Raw genomic sequence first — 10,207 nt, 5'->3', positions numbered from 1 at the left:
GCAAATAAATAAATTCCTCTGAGACTACATAATTTAATATATATAATGACACAAACTTATACGCACACAGTGTTGCTCTACTTCTGTTTATCGTGTATTGTATTTAAATTAGCTTCATTTGTCCTTGTTTATCCAAATTTATGCTACCGGTCATTCTGAGTTATTTTCCTTTGCATATTATTTTTTTTTCTTTTAGTTATGTAAATCACTTTAAGTCATAAATGTTCTTTACTCTTTTTTGTATATACTTAAGTCTTTTGTTTGGTTGGTGTCAATGCAGAGCAATGCTTTGCTGATGACGTCCATTGAAGCAGAAACATGTCTTTGCAGCAGTTCCTTTGTCTCCAGAAATAAAGTATTCTTTTCTTAACGGCATAATCATTCCAGAGAATTAACAATCATCTGAACTTACTTCTTTTCATTCCAAATCGGTTGCAATTGCTGCAAGGTGCTTTCTCTAGCTGTGAAAATAATTCCAAGAGAATTAATGTCAGTGGTGCAAGATAAGGGCACATTTTAGGCTTGGTGGTAGGCAATGAATAAATGGACGCTCTACACACATTGAGAATCAGACGATGGAAGAGGAGGAGTACACTCGCACATAAACACATGTAGATAGAAAGAGATAGGTGTGTGCCTGTGTGAACTTCCATGATATAAGAATCAACACGGTGAATGTTTTCAATTTTTCTGTACTATTTTGAATATTTTATTTCATTTTATTTTAGAGTAATAAATATATTTTTCTTCTGGAAAATTATTATTGATTTCATTCTTTCGTGTCAGCATTAAGAAAACTGGGTAGTTATCGTATGTACGCCATATTTCCTGGTAGTACCCAGGATGGAATAAGTACCCATCATATGACGAGTAACACTTAACTACTGGGAGAGAGGGGGGAGATAAAGGGGAGAGAGAGAGAAGAGGTAGAAGACAACTGGTCAAGATGTCACACAGAAGAATCGAACCCAAAATCACACGGATGCATTAGCAATCGACTTAACCATACACCCATTCATACATGACATATGGATAATTTAATAAATTTATTTCTGTATATTCACTAAACATGCATTTAGTCTTACGTGTCTAAATTTATTTAAAACATTCACTTCACGAACACGAAAGCATATATATATATATATATATATATATATATATATATATATAATGTGTGTGTGTATGTATGTATATATAAAGCGAAGGAAATATAGCCACGCAACTTCAGTAATGACAATATATAAATTGCGTTTTAATTGTATATTGTCACAAATCGTATATTGTCACTACCATATTCTGCACACAGCTTGTATTACTGGGACATTCTCTTTCTACAGCTGTCTCCTGGAGATCACAACCGATTCCGTCGCCTTCCAACGGTATCACCTTCTCCAGCGGTGCCGAAATAGCACCGATACAAACTTAGTAACGTCCGGGTTCTTTTTTGGCCCACATCTAACCCTTTTGTTTTCCTCCGTTTCATATACGCAGCTACCACATCAAACAAGAGGCAGCTGCAATCATGCTGACGATGCAACGGATTATATTCATACTTGTACGTATATATATATATATATATACACACACGCACGATGTTGTTTGTCTATGATTGTACTGTTCTATAACAAGGGTGAAACTATATTCAAAAGTCAAGCACCCAAAAGCCTTTCCCTAACAAGCCACATCCACGCCCACGTAACGAAATAAGATTCTACATTATGGGATAAGCATGTGCTACACGCATGCGTACTGTAGACATAGCCATTTTTTGACGAGCAAGTGCGTGAATTCCGTTGAAAAATATTTTCATAAATTTGATTCAGTGGGGGTAGAAAAGTTTTATTTTTACTTCACTAAATAGAAAAAACATTCAGCTATGGTGTTTTGTCGCGGATAGTGTTGTTAGATATAGGAAAAGTTTTGAAAAAATAGCTTCAGGAGTGTAGTAGACTCTAACTGAAGGCTTAAGCAGTTATGTATGTCAGTGAATACTTTTCTTCTGTGACTATGTGCGATTTTGAGTGTGTGTCTATGTAAGTGAATGTCTCTTCTGTGACTGCTGTCTGCAATTTTTCTGTGTATTTATGTGTAAAAAGTGTGCGTAGATGTTAACGGATGTGTATGTTTCTATATTTTAGTAATGTTAGGTGTATATATGTGTCAATGAGTATTTTTCTGACATAAGTGGGCGTATATATATTTGAAAGCGTGAGTTTTCTCTAATTTCGTTTAATTGTTCGTTTGGGCTCGGGTTAACTCTTTAAGAGTGCTTATGATAACAAACGTTTTATCTACAACCATTTTCTCTTTTTTAATATCTAGGACCACATTATCTGATGTTTTCTTTCCAACTTTTTGAAGCTGTGGTGTGTGATATGAGGGAGATTTGGCAACAATTTCGAGTAAATTGAAAAGCATCGGAGTTTCCCGCGTTCGTTCATTATAATTCATGTTATGGTATGTGTGTGCGGAAAGTCTATATACATATTCTTCTTTAAAAAAAAAAATGCTCTCCATCTGTAATGTGATGTGATATCCAAAATAACAAACTGGCTTCATATGAATTAGTTACACTCACTCACCATCTTCCAGCATAATAAAGAAAAAAAAAAAAAATGAAAAATGGCCACAGCATGCAGATAGCTTTTTTTTAAACGATTACAGCAACCTGATGAAATAATCGCAAAAATATTCAGCACGCTCCTTCTTGTATGGTTGACAGACACGCGAGAGTAAAGCGGACAGCGGCCGTGAGTGTGGTTGAGTGTATGTGCGAGTGCATGTATGTATGCGATTGAGGGTCGGAGTCTGTGCGTACGTGCTTCTTCTATGTAACTGTGTGAGAGAGGGAATCGTCGGTGTATAAATATGTATCTATGTGCGTGCATCTACGTATGTACGTATGTGCCAGAGAGAATCTGTGTGTATGTATGTATGTGAATGTATGTGTGTGTGAGTGAGTGAAAGCATCTATGTATGTGTGCGTGTGTGTGTATGTGAAAGAGAGGATGAGTGAGCGAGTAAGTATGTGTTTTCGTAACTCTGCCGTATGACGCCCAAATGCGAGCCGTAACGTGGAGGTAGGAGCATGGAGCTAACGGCAGCAACAACAACAACAGTAGCAACAATATTATCAACACTATCATCATCATTAGCAATAACATCAACATTAACTAAAGCTGGTGGAGTAGCAGGAAAAACCGACGAAGAAACAGTTGATGGTCTTATAATCGTCGCTGCTGGTAGTGGTGGTAGTAGCAACAGTAAGAGAGGCGAGCGCAACACCACTGTTATTTGGCCAGGTGAGTGCGTGTGCCGACGATGTGTGTGTCTGCGAACGAATAGAGAATGAGATGAAAGAAACCGAATAATAATCGTAACTGTACCCCCATAAATCTGAGATATAAAAAGAAAAAAGATTCCCAATTCCATCCTTTTTTTTTTTTTTTTTTACACTCTCCTCTCGCATTTGAAACTTAGTTAAACAGCCATTCTCGCCTCGCACGCTATTGACCTAATAATATGATGCTAACACATTAATAACGAATTACACTACACGTATATATATATATATATATCTATGGATACACACGCAAACACATGTATATAGACATATACACGCATGTGTGCATGTGCGCGCGCCCGCGTAATCTGATTGCGCCATCAATAATATATATCTACTATAATTTCACTGAAAAATTAGAAGCTACCGAAAAAGGCTGAAAATATTCTTTCTAGTCTATTTATTGACCAATTTTCGATTTGTTTCTTGTTTTTGGTCGAATTACTCTGCAGCTTTTAAATCGATATTCACTTATTTTCGATTGTATTATCTTTTCACTTACTCCAAGTAACCTTTCATACACATACATAGAAGCATATATATATATATATATATATATATATATATATATATATATATAAGCATATATTATATTTTATATTATATATATATATATATATATATATATATATATATATATATATATATATATATATATATATATATAGTGACGTGCAGAAGAAACCAGTGAAATATTTTAATAAGCTTGTCATCTCGAAATCAGTTATATATATATATATATATATATATATATATATATATATATATATATATGGGTACTGCAGAAGGCGTATCGTATTCCTTAAACGTCTGTCTATCAATATACACACATACACATCAATAATGTACTTAGTATATTGGGTTTGGCTAATTTGGGACCTTCGCTGATTATTGATAATGTTGACAAACTTGGTGATCAGAGCATGTGTCCCGCTCATGGTTGTGATTTGCTTGCCTACTACTATTATTACTATTATTATTATTATTGCTGTTATGTTTCCCAGCCACGTAACAAGTAACAACTCTATTAACTAGTTTACTACATACAACATTCTCACGAGTTGTTTTTCCAATTAACATCAGATATAAATACAACCATCGGCTTATATATATATATATATATATATGTATGTATGTATGTATGTATATTGTGGCCAGAATATTAAAAGAAATTTCAAAAGAACAGTAAAAAGATTTTTTTTTAAATATGGAAAAACAGCCGTTTTTCTTCAGAACTGGCCACGCAGCCTAGTCTACAGATTTTAAAAGATTAGTTATTCCTGCCTGATATAATTGTAATTATAGTCTTGACAGCTGATGCATATACAGATTACGTGTGTAGTATTTCTCTCAGACAAGTGCAATTCTTCATCAACAACATTAAACTGGTATGTTCAATCAGTAATCAACGGCCAAGAACTATAACATCAACAATTTACCAAGCTTAAGTTAGTAAAAGAAAAAGAGAGAGAGAGAGAGAGAAAGGAAGAAAGAGTAATTGATTGAGAGAGAGAGAGAGAGAGAGGAGACAGTGGAGTATTTAGTGTTGATATTATTTACATATTTTCACTTTACATAACAACACAGGATCGTTATCGGATCTTAATTATTTTACACGCAGCTTTCACTCTAGTGATTTTTTTTTTGCTCGTTAGATTAAACTGAAAAAAAAAAAAAAAAGCGCGCGCGTGTCTAAAAGCGTATGTATATATTTTAAATTTATATTCCTATCTTTGTGTCTCTTTTATTATTATTTTTCTTTTATGTGTGTGCATATCACTATATGTAACAATATACACATACACATGTAATATATATATATAAACATGTACCATAATATGTATTGTTATTGCAGCAAAGGGAATCTTTCCTCCATCCACCGTATATGACCTATTGGACTTACTGATAAACACTTAACTCTAGATATATTTACGGGTCCCTTTATTTATAGATGTATACATATATACACTCTGATTTTCTAAGGATGCAGGCATGCTAATAAAAATATAAATTAGAATGGTGCGTGTAGCTTTTTCTTCTCTTTCCTTTATCATATGAGTGAGTGTGTGTGTGTGTGTGTGCATCTTCATTATATATGTATATACATACATACATACATGAGGGAGAATAGATGTATGTATGTTGCTACGTCTTTCTCAATTAACACGTACATCATGTACGTACTTGTACAAGTATGTGTGTGTGTGTGTGTTTGTATACAAATTCTAAGGTAGTCACTGGTGTCAGTTGCAGCAGTGTTGTGGATGGCTCATCGGCCGTACCTGGACCTGACACAGGAATGTGTGTATGTTGTGTAATGGGAGCTTGTTAGAAGACGACACGCGTAAGATGCAATTTTAAGCCTCCTATGCTTTACTTTTTTGCTCGCACATTTATACAATCCGGATCTGGTGTTCTCTGATTTAAAAAAAAAATTCTTGTCTCATTAACCGTTCACTTTTCTTACCACCCTTTAAATACTTCTCTTCACTTGTTTGATGTTTAAAAAATATACATATAGACATTCATATATATATATATATATATTTATATATATTATTTCTAACCTGCATTCGATTCGTATTTGTCTGTTTACCGACTTTTATCTACCAGACAGTCAGTGATATGTAGATAGATAGATATGACATTTGGAAGTTGTTATGCTGTCTCTATCTGTCTATGTTATGAGGTGATTAAGATACTCGTTTCTCAAGTGGATATAGCTTCTCTACCCGACAGTGTTTTTTAAAGGATGCTTGATTTGGAGGTAAACATTACATCAATTACAAACGCCAATATGTATATATACACGCGCACCTGCACACACGCACAACACACATTCTTGTACTGGATATTTCTAAAACGGGGGTAAAGGGTTTCGTACCGACTTTATCTGTTGTGTGTGTGTGTGTATATATATATTATATATATATATATATATATATATATATATATATATATATATATAGAAGGATCTTTATTGAATCTGTTTTTGTGTGTTTGTAACTGTGGTTCTGTTGTAACTTTGTGTGTGAATGCATGTAATGTGTATAAAGAGAGACAGAGATGGAGGGTGCGAGAGAGATGGAACCTTCCACTTCCGACCGACGCAAAACGTTTTCGTGCTGTTTATCGTCTCTCGTCGTCGTCGTCAGCAGCTCGGGTGGGTTTCATTTCTGAACCGTTTATCGAACTTATTCGTCGACAGCCGTCCAGCACTTCCTGTCCCGAATATAGCTTTTGTTTCTTGACTATATATTGATGGTGAAATATACATTTTGCATCCCCATTCACATCGAGATAACACGTTCCTCAAACACATCCATATGATTGCTCGTTTAGCTTGGCTGGTTTGTGGAAGAGGTCTATATATATATATATATATATATATATTTATATATATATATATATATATGTTTGTGGATTTTGAGATTATTCGAGTTGTAGAGTGAAAAAAAGCTCTCCAATTTTAAATTTTCTGCAAGCCGATATCTGTGCAAAGCGCTTCATGTGGTGAACACTCGGGTTATGTACCCGAACACACGATACATAAATATGTATAAGGATCAGAGCTGGATTTAAGCATAAGCTAAACAAGTTACAACTTAGGGGTCTCAAAATAATTAAAGGACATATATATTAAGCAAATTTCATGAGATGTTCTGATGTAATATTTTTTTTTACAATGGGGGTAGAGGCCTTCGGGTTTTATTGTAACTTAGGCTTCACCATGTCTAAATCCTCCGCTGACGAGCATTTATTAACTCTTCCAAAATAAATTAAGGTTATTGCAAATATATTCTGCTAACTTGTGACCTCCCCAGCTCCGAATATATATATAGCAACTGGTGTTATTTCCTTCCTCGGTGCTTTCTCGTCATTACAGCTGCTGGGACACGACCACCGTCCATTTTAGAAGGAGAACACATTTACTTGACGATTAATTTCGTCTACAAACTCTATTCGAATCTAATACTACTTTATAAGCTCTCTAACTAACTCTCCAACTGTCTTTGCATATACGAATGCAAAATATTACACACACACACACATACGTCTTCTCTATGCAAATATTTAATCCATTTACTACTCAATAAATTCCACGCGCTATAAAGATTGACACACACACATTCACATATATTTATTGATGTTTGTTTATAAAAGCTTTCATACACCAGTCTCTCTAACCTCAACTGTTCTATATCTCATTTTTATAAAAAAAATTCTCCATCTTACTGTCTCATGGTTGTGTCTATAAGTGTATATATACATACATCCATAACAACTAAAGCACTAATATATATATATATATATATATATATATATATATATATATATATATATAAAGTATACTGCCTATCTTAGTCTATGTTAGGTATCTGTATACATGCCTCTGTTTATATCCATGAAAGTTGGAGCAGATGAGTGTGTGCGCCCGTAACCTCAATTTAGCTGTGTTATACATACATTATATATATATATATATATACATATATGCACACACATGTGTGTGGATGTGTTCTGTGGTCGTTTATCTGTTGTGGGAAAGTTGAAGCGAATTCCCTTATCCTTATCGACGTTTATTATGTAGACGAAGGTTAATTGGTGATGATGGTGGAGGAGGAATTGGCTTGGGGGCGGAGAAGGAATAGCCATTTATTCACATCTTTGCTCCGTTCCTTTTTTCCTTGCCACACACATCCATCCATCCACACACACACACATATTGCTTTTTAGCTTCTGTCAGATATCAATATTTTGATTACTCTTCTTTTGGTCATTTTTCTTTTGCTTCTTCGTCTATAATAATCAAAACACTTTCTATAAATTAATTTCACTGTCTTTTTCTATAAGCTAAAATAAAAACGAAGCACAAATTATTACATATTGTTTATCTACTGTTAAGTGATTTAGTAATAATTTTTGTAATATCTATCTTTCTATCAGCAGAACTGAGCGCACTGACAATTTTACAGAATTATTACTTTATCATTTTCCATTAATTAAACAATGTCTTTCTCGTTTGCTGTATGTAGTATTTTAGCTTCAAGTTAATTAATTGCGCTATTTCGGCTGTCCACTTGTTAGCAATCCCAACATGTCGGACATTTCATTATGGTGTTAATAATCTTATCACCATCATCACGATTATTTCAGTAGTTTTTTTTTTAATATTTTTTTTTATTTACTATTATTCTTATTTTGTCTTTTAACTGCTGCTGTGCTGGAGTTGTTGAATCAGATACTACTTAGCGGCATCACATCACTCTTCTCTAGTTAATGTCGCACTTAAATACTTACTGATGGAACAGACAGAATTTACAAAGAGCTAGCCTCTTTCTCTAATATATATGTATATATATATATATATATATATATATATATACGCACACACACACGCACACATATGCAGTGCTCTGGGTGCGCGCGCGTGCGTGATTATTGTTTGTCTTATTTAAGACTTGAGTTAGATCCAGCTGTGAATGGGACACTTTCTGTTGCCATCCCCTCTACCTCTGCTTCAGTTCTTGCCGAACACGCTTGTTACATTCACACACACACACACACACACACACATATATATATATATATATATATATATATATATATATATTTATATATATATGTGGGTGTGTGTGTATATTATGTGAGGGAAAGAATAAATAGCCTGTGTACTACTTTTTTCTATGTTAAACAATTGAGTGACTTTAGTGATTCTATTTTTATTAAACATTTCGAAAATTAGATCTCATAATATTTTTTTACGTTGGGCTACATAAGGGTGTATACACACACACACACACACACACACACAGAGCATACTGTCAAAGACGGTCTCTGCTAAGACTTATTTATACGACACTGTCATCCATCCTATTTAACTGTATTCAATTAAAGAAGGAAAAAAAATAGGTTTCTGTGTGTTGGAAAAATCAAGTCTGTTTTATTTAGTGTGGCAGTTTCTCTCATGTCACGTCAATAGCGACCGACCGTAAATCTCTAGAAATGAGTCCATCATCACCAACGGACTGGTTGTTATTTGTTGTCTTTTATTGCTGCACCGCCTTCTTATTTACTTAATGCCTTCATGTTGTTGTTTATTAGCTCCAGGTCAGCTCTCTTCAAGCAGGCCTTTGATCAAAGTCGTTCCAGCTGTGGCCTTCTTGTGGGTTTTTTTTTCTTTCTCCCCAGACTTAGTATATCTAGAATTATATTGTTCAATGTGTTCTCAATTTATATATATTCTTTTTCAAAATGTGATTTCAGAGCAGTTTGACTGCTTTTTCTAGCTTGTCCCTTCTCCACTTTTATTTATTTATTTATTTATTTATTTATTTTTTTGTTGTTTTTTTTTAGCTCGATTTGTCTTGTATTATTTTACTTTCTGTGTTCAACTGCCGCCGAGGTTGACTTCGCCTTTTATCCTTTCGGAGGTCGATGAAAATTAAAGTACCAATTGTGTACCGGGGGGTCGATGTAATCGGCCTTACCCCTCCCCTTTAAATTGCTGGCCTTGTGCCAAAACAAGAAAGAATTATTTTACATGGCACATCTTTTGCTTACCATATTTCATCCTTCCCCCTTAGCATTTCACGCTGAAGGCATTAATTGGATACATCTCGTTGCTATTATCTCTGTTAATAAAATGCATTTACTACATATAGACTTCCATTTAAAACATCTTACATGCTTAAAACTTAGTCACACCTAACACAGCTTGTTGAAAATATTCAATGTGTTAATTATTTCGTTTTTTGTTTTTAGTTAAGGCTCTTAATATTTATAAATTGTTTTGTAAATAGGATGATCTTATTGTTTTAAACGAATTTCTATTTTAAAAAGTTTCCACAAACATTTTTTTCC

General features: G+C 34.0%; 1 protein-coding gene and 1 long non-coding RNA gene across 16 annotated transcripts in view; one reads left to right on the top strand and one right to left on the bottom strand.

Annotated features, from left to right (window-relative positions):
• Window positions 1-378: 378 nt before the first annotated feature.
• On the bottom strand, window positions 379-2,718 carry LOC149132384 (uncharacterized). The gene is made up of 2 exons (XR_016244674.1): window positions 2,583-2,718; window positions 379-461 (listed from the first exon to the last, which is right to left on the bottom strand). It is a non-coding gene; the product is annotated as an uncharacterized LOC149132384 (long non-coding RNA).
• Window positions 2,323-10,207, top strand: part of LOC106869579 (uncharacterized) — a 373,899-nt gene continuing 366,014 nt past the window's right edge. For 2 of the 15 annotated variants that reach the window (XM_089364753.1, XM_089364749.1), the window contains exon 1: window positions 4,696-5,043. The gene's annotated coding sequence lies outside the window, so the exon portion shown is untranslated. Of the gene's footprint in view, window positions 2,458-2,978; window positions 3,303-4,695; window positions 5,044-5,452; window positions 5,688-5,940; window positions 6,111-10,207 lie in introns of those variants that run through there. The other 13 variants (XM_089364755.1, XM_089364750.1, XM_089364757.1 and 10 more) reach the window with 11 other exon arrangements.

The sequence above is a fragment of the Octopus bimaculoides genome, chromosome 16, assembly GCF_046866305.1.
Source record: "Octopus bimaculoides isolate indiv1 chromosome 16, ASM4686630v1, whole genome shotgun sequence".
Taxonomy (NCBI): Eukaryota; Metazoa; Mollusca; class Cephalopoda; order Octopoda; family Octopodidae; genus Octopus; species Octopus bimaculoides.
The sequence above is the reverse complement of the archived record's forward strand: the minus strand, read 5'-3'. Positions and strand labels throughout refer to the sequence as shown.